Below are 6,000 nucleotides of genomic sequence, written 5' to 3'. Positions count from 1 at the left end.
AAATTTGAATACCCTAGTATCATTATTAATGAATCATTTGACTATAGTTTTATACATTCGTATTTTACAAGATAACCATAATTTACTTAGTTTATTTTATAAGAATTCATATTATCCTCCCAAATCTATCCTAAAGACATTTTGTAGATATAATAAAAAAGAGGTATATCTTAATAAATATATAAAGATGTACCTCTTTTTTATTATATCTACAAAATGTCTTTAGAATAGATTTGGGAGGATAATATGAATTCTTTTTCTAAAATTCTTTTTCTATTTTCTAAAAATCTACATATTTCATTACTGTATTTTATTATCTAACCATTGATAGAAAAGATCCCAAATTTTATAAAATTGTTTATCCTCTTGTTCTCTAATTTCAAATGTCAATCTACTCATTTCAGCACATTCCAATATTTTCTTAATGATTTCCTCCTGCGATGGTATTTTCTCATTTTTCCAGTTTTTAGCAAATACAATCCTAAGCACTGTTAATACATTTACAATCAAATATTTCAAATCTTTGCTATATGTATCAGGTAAAATTCCCAGTAGAAATGTCTCTGGTTTCAAATCTGTATGTTTTTTTGTCATTTTTTCCAACCACATGTGGATTTTAGTCCAGTATTTTCTAGCATCTGCACAAGTCCACCACATATGGTAATATGAGCCAGGTGTCTGATGACATTTCCAACATTTTTCGGATTTATTCTTGAACATTCTTGCTATTCTTGTCGGGGGGAAATGCCACCTGTAAAACATCTTATACAAATTTTCTTTATAAGCTGTTGACATTGTCATTTTATAATTTTGAGACCCCAATTTTTGCCATTTCTCTAGATCAATCCCATATCCAAAATTCTTCCCCCAAGCAATCATAGTTTCTTGAACTTGTTCTTCTTCTAATTAATTTCTAATAAATATCCATACAGTTTTTTAATCACCTTTTCATCAGTACCTGTCAAAATCTTATCTAGATCAGTCAATTTATCATAAAAACCTTCTGTTTTAAAATCTTTATCATACCTTGAATGTATTTGCGCATATGAAACCAATTCATCTTTATACCTTGTTCCTCTAGTTTTTGCATAGATTTAAGTTCACCCTTTTCATTCAATATTTCACCATATCTAACTGTTTGTTCCTTCTTGTATATTATAGAATAGGAAAATGCTTCAATAGTCGATAACCAGACTGGAATTTTCAAATAACACTGTCTTTTAATCTTCTCCCAATTTAACCACAAAGACTCCCGTATATGATGTCTTCTAAAATACCCCTGTATTTTGGTTCCCTTGTACCATAAAAAAGCATGCCACCCCAACAACAAATCATGTCCTTTTAATGTCAACAATCTAGTATTTCTTAATGTTATCCATTCCTTGACCCACATTAAGTTTGTAGCTTGGTAGTACAACTCCCAATTAGGCAAACCAAATCCTCCTCTAATTCTAGCATCTTGCAAAAGTTTTAACTTTATTCTCGCTTTCTTACCTTACCATATATATTTCAGCACAATTTTATTTAAATCTTCAAAATAGTCTTTTCCAAGCCTACTTGGAATTGTTTGGAACAAATATAAAATTCTGGGTAATATATTCATCTTGATTGTTGAGATTCTCCTTATTAATGACAGTTGCAAATTTTCCCATTTCGCCAGATCTAGTGCTATCTGCTGTTTAAGTTTGATATAATTATTCTCTTTTAATGTACTACATCTTGCTGTCAAGTGTTTCCCCAAATACTTGATCTTATTCGTGACTTGAATTTTCAATCGATCTGCCAATTCTTCCTTTCGTCTTGATAACATATTCTTTGTCAAAAACTTTGTCTTATCTTTGTTTATTTTCAAACTAGCCACATTGCCATATGCCTCTATCTTTTCCAATGATTTTGGTGCTGTTTCTAAAGGGTCTTCTAAGATAAAAACCAAATCATCCACAAAGGCTTGCAGTTTAAATTCTTCCTTTTTAATTTTCATTCCTTTTATACTCTTTTCATCTCTAATATTTCTGTTTAACACTTCCAAAATTAACACAAATAGCAAAGGTGATAGTGGTCACCCTTGTCTTGTTCCTTTTCTTATGTTAATAGAGTCTTATAGTGCCTTAAAGAGCCTTGGTGGTGCAGTGGTTAGATTGCTGTACTACAGTCCACTTCTGGAGACTACCAGCTGACTGCAATTTGGCAGTTCAAATCCCACCAGGCTCAAGGTTGACTCAGCTTCTCATCCTTCTGAAGGTGGGTAAAATGAGGACCCAGATTGTTGGGGGCAATATGCTGACTCTATAAAAACCACTTAAAGAGGGCTGTAAAGCACTATAAAGTGGTATATAAGTCTAAGTGCTATTGCTATTACTGCATTCCAATTGTGAAGGCAGAGTATGTCATTTACTATTGTGAAAAAAACAACAAAAACAAACTTTAATGCTCAGCAAGATTGAAACAGACTGATAGTCTGTTCAATCAGACATTCGTCTCTCAGCAAATATTGGAACTCAACAAAACTGAGGCAATCCTGCTGCCTATCCTGTCACAGAAATGAAAAAGATACACTGGCAAAATTGACACTGATATCCACTTAATTATTTAACAAGGAAAGTGGTGATAGAATTGGGGAATACCAAACATCTAAAAAAATAAAACCCTCTCAGTTAGTGATTCAATGACATTTGACACTGTTTATCATTAGAAACACCTTACAAAATTCCAGTTCTGAGGTCAAACATTGAGAAAAATGTTGTTAACTGTACATATCAAACCCTTTTTTTCATCACCTCCTGTCATTTATGAGATATATAAAGTGCAGATAATGAATCTGTTTTCAAACTATCTAGTTTTAATAAAATATAAATTGTTCTCATAAAATTAACCGCAATCAATAGATACTGCTCTCATAAGCTAATTAAACACAATATATTTTAAAAATTAAACTTGCACTTATTTCTGTTTCTGGGTCCATTCTTAAGAATGAGTGGCCTTTTGAAGACTAAGAAATGACAATTGAGCAACTTTTAAGAATGCACATAATGAGAACTTTAAATGGCACTGCTGTTCATTCAGAAACTACCAAAATAATGAGATAATTCCCTCAAATATTGATTATAGTCACAGGCCAGCATAAGAAAGATGGGGTACAATCAATTTAAAAGCATAAAAAGTACAACAGTCTAAACTAATAATAACTTTTAAAATGCTAAAAGATACCAAACAAAAAGTGTACATAAAAACAAAAATCTTAAAATAATCTAAGAGGAAGAGTAAACATTAGAGGGTTGTAGGATAGCATAAAAATCAGTATGTGGCAGATTATCAAATTACAGAGCACCCTAGAATGAACGAGATGCTTCTTTACTCTAAGTTATGGCATAGGTCATAGATTTTAAGCACTGCTAGTTGTTCGAGGAACCATGATGGCAACAGACTAGCAGCTCCTGAAATAAGCTTCCAATTTCTTCTTGCATGTGTCATTTCCTTAGGAAAGAAAGACCCGCCGACTCCATTCAAGTGAAGTCATAAGTTCTTTCACTAAACGTTGGTGGTTGCAAGAAAGTCAGGCTAGAACTAAGATTTATGCATGAAAGGTTACAATTTCCCCCCTCATACCAGCCTTCTACCCTTGACCAGTTCATCTTCAGCTAATGGAAAGCCCGATTGGTGTTTTGAGAATTGTTGAGATGTTTGGGAGGCAATCTACATTCTATTTTCAGGCCTTGAATACTTGCACAAACTGGTTCTGAGGTTCCCTGGTCTTCATCAAGCTGTCATTCCCCTCCCTTGTTCCCATCATATCCCCATGCATCTTTATTGCCCATTTGTCCTATGTTCCCCACCCCTCCCCAAGTTTTTGATGGTAGGATGCCAAGGCGCTAAGTTGAAGATGGCAGAACTGACAGGATGTCTTTATATGTACAATATTAGTATTGTCCCAGAAATCTTAGGTTCAGTTTACCTGGCATGCAAGCCCAATGAACCATAGCAGAGCTTAGATGTGGCTTAAATGTTGAATTGACACACCATCGCCAGGAATTAATCAAAGAACATTCACCTACCTTTCAGTTATTCACTATATTTCACCAGTGTGTACTCTTAGGTCTATAGGCTGGCAGTTCAGGATCAGTTCAGCACAACCAAGTGAGGCCTTCACCCAATGTTGGGCACCAGAATTGTTGTTCTAGAAATCTTGGGTTACCTGGTGTGAAATCCCAATGAATTGCACCAGATAAATGGAAAGGAAGAAAGAAATTTTATTTGCAAATGAAACGGTTATCCAGAAACAAGTTTCAAATGGGCACACCTCAACTTGGAGTGGATTCTCTTTTATACAATTTTGAAAAGCATACATTGCCATGAGCCAGTCATGGAAACACACAACATTGTAAACTAATTAATAAGAGCAATATAATGCATTCATCTTCAGTGCAATAGTTCAACTAAAGGTTATATAGTAGATCAAGAACTCTGTCTTATTAAACACATTCCTTATCAGTAAAAACCCTCCTGAGCAACTTCGTAGCAAGGTTTCATCTATCACCCTAGGTGCCAGGCACTTTTGAGCAGGAAGCCAGATGGTTTAACTCAAAGTATCATAAACTCTGCCTAACAAAGCAGTTCTACTCCATGCAAATTGATGCCAGGCCCCATAACTATTCCTTCGTTATTTCTATGTGCTAAATAACAAGCAATACCTTAATACATGTCTAACGAAGTTTCTTAGTAGATAAATACAATTGGACTAAGGTTTAACAAGTGGCTAAATGAATTTGGACTGATTAGGCTGTCATAACACTAGTGCAAATTCTGAAAACAAAAACCTAAAATCTCAACTTTGGGAACTTTAAAATGTATAGATTTCAATTCCCAGAATTCTCAAGCCAGAATAGGTGAATTCTGGGAGTTGAAGTCCACACTTGTTATTGTTCCCAAGGCTTTTAGATACTGAGTCAGAAGCTAGAGTAGGTGAAGCATAAGATGGTAGACCAGTTTCTGTCCATGCACCTAAGCTGCAAGAGCTGTCTGTTCTGATTAACAAGCAACAAATTGTTTTTGTTTGGGAGTGTGCATAAGCGCACCAACGTGCCTACCGTCCCTGTCTTATTGTTTCTTTCATTTTTCTTGTATGTATCCATTTCATGTATTCATAACTATGTTTATCCTTATCCTTATTATCTTGTAAGCGATTGACAAATCAAATAAATACAAATAAAAAAATAAAATAAATACATTTGTTTTGGGAGTCCCAGACCACGTTAAAAACATCTTAAGCTGAACAATCATAGCTCAGATTCCTAGGGATGAAGTAAATGGTCTTATGAGTCAGGAAAAAGGACAAAGTCATAGTCTGATTATGTAGTTTTCCACATCTAATTGTTTGTATAGCTTCCTAGCTATTCTTGGTATAATCACTTTAATATCAATAATAACTCAGCATGCTGCCATGAACACTGGGGCAGAGGAATACGTACAGTTTGTTGCTGCTCAATAGAAACTTGACATGGTGTCTGTATGTGTGGTTTTGTGATTTTCATAGGCTATGCAATAAGTGGCAAATTGAACCTGCATCCAACACTTGCTGTTTAATTTTTAAAAATACATGTAGATCATTGACCCATGCGTTCAATGTGTACACACTTCTTACTTTTAGTGCAGATCTAATATTTAGTAAACAGTTGAAGTCATTTGAGATTGCAATCTCTCCAGTAGGTTAAGTCACCACTGAGTAGTAAGTAGACAAACTTTAGTATTTTTTGTTAATGAATGAAATCATATTGTAAATTGAGTTTCTCTTTCTCCGTATCTTATGCCATAGACTGTTCATCTACGAAAGTCTGGAGAAGCTGATCAGGTTAAAATAACCCATTCATTTATATTTCATTTATAGCTACATAAGGACAAAAATAGAGTATGAAATTGCTCTCAGTTGCATTCCACAGTGAGGAAAATGCAACCAAAAACTTAAAAGATTGTAGGAAGAACGCCTATCTTTTAAAACTCCTTGAG

The 6,000-nt window shown here is 34.2% G+C and overlaps 2 long non-coding RNA genes across 2 annotated transcripts in view; one reads left to right on the top strand and one right to left on the bottom strand.

Annotated features, from left to right (window-relative positions):
* Positions 1-307: 307 nt before the first annotated feature.
* LOC148125521 (uncharacterized) lies at positions 308-5,527 on the bottom strand. The gene is made up of 3 exons (XR_015743989.1): positions 5,466-5,527; positions 4,053-4,192; positions 308-762 (listed from the first exon to the last, which is right to left on the bottom strand). It is a non-coding gene; the product is annotated as an uncharacterized LOC148125521 (long non-coding RNA).
* Positions 5,528-5,681: 154 nt separating this feature from the next.
* LOC148125519 (uncharacterized) overlaps positions 5,682-6,000 on the top strand; it is a 121,481-nt gene continuing 121,162 nt past the window's right edge. Inside the window, exon 1 of the long non-coding RNA XR_015743745.1 lies at positions 5,682-5,722. This is a non-coding gene — a long non-coding RNA (uncharacterized LOC148125519). The remainder of the gene's footprint in view (positions 5,723-6,000) is intronic.

The sequence above is a fragment of the Pseudonaja textilis genome, chromosome 5 (assembly GCF_049901715.1).
Source record: "Pseudonaja textilis isolate UNSWEBS1 chromosome 5, rPseTex1.2, whole genome shotgun sequence".
NCBI lineage: Eukaryota > Metazoa > Chordata > Lepidosauria > Squamata > Elapidae > Pseudonaja > Pseudonaja textilis.
This window is presented reverse-complemented; position numbering and strand designations above follow the sequence as displayed.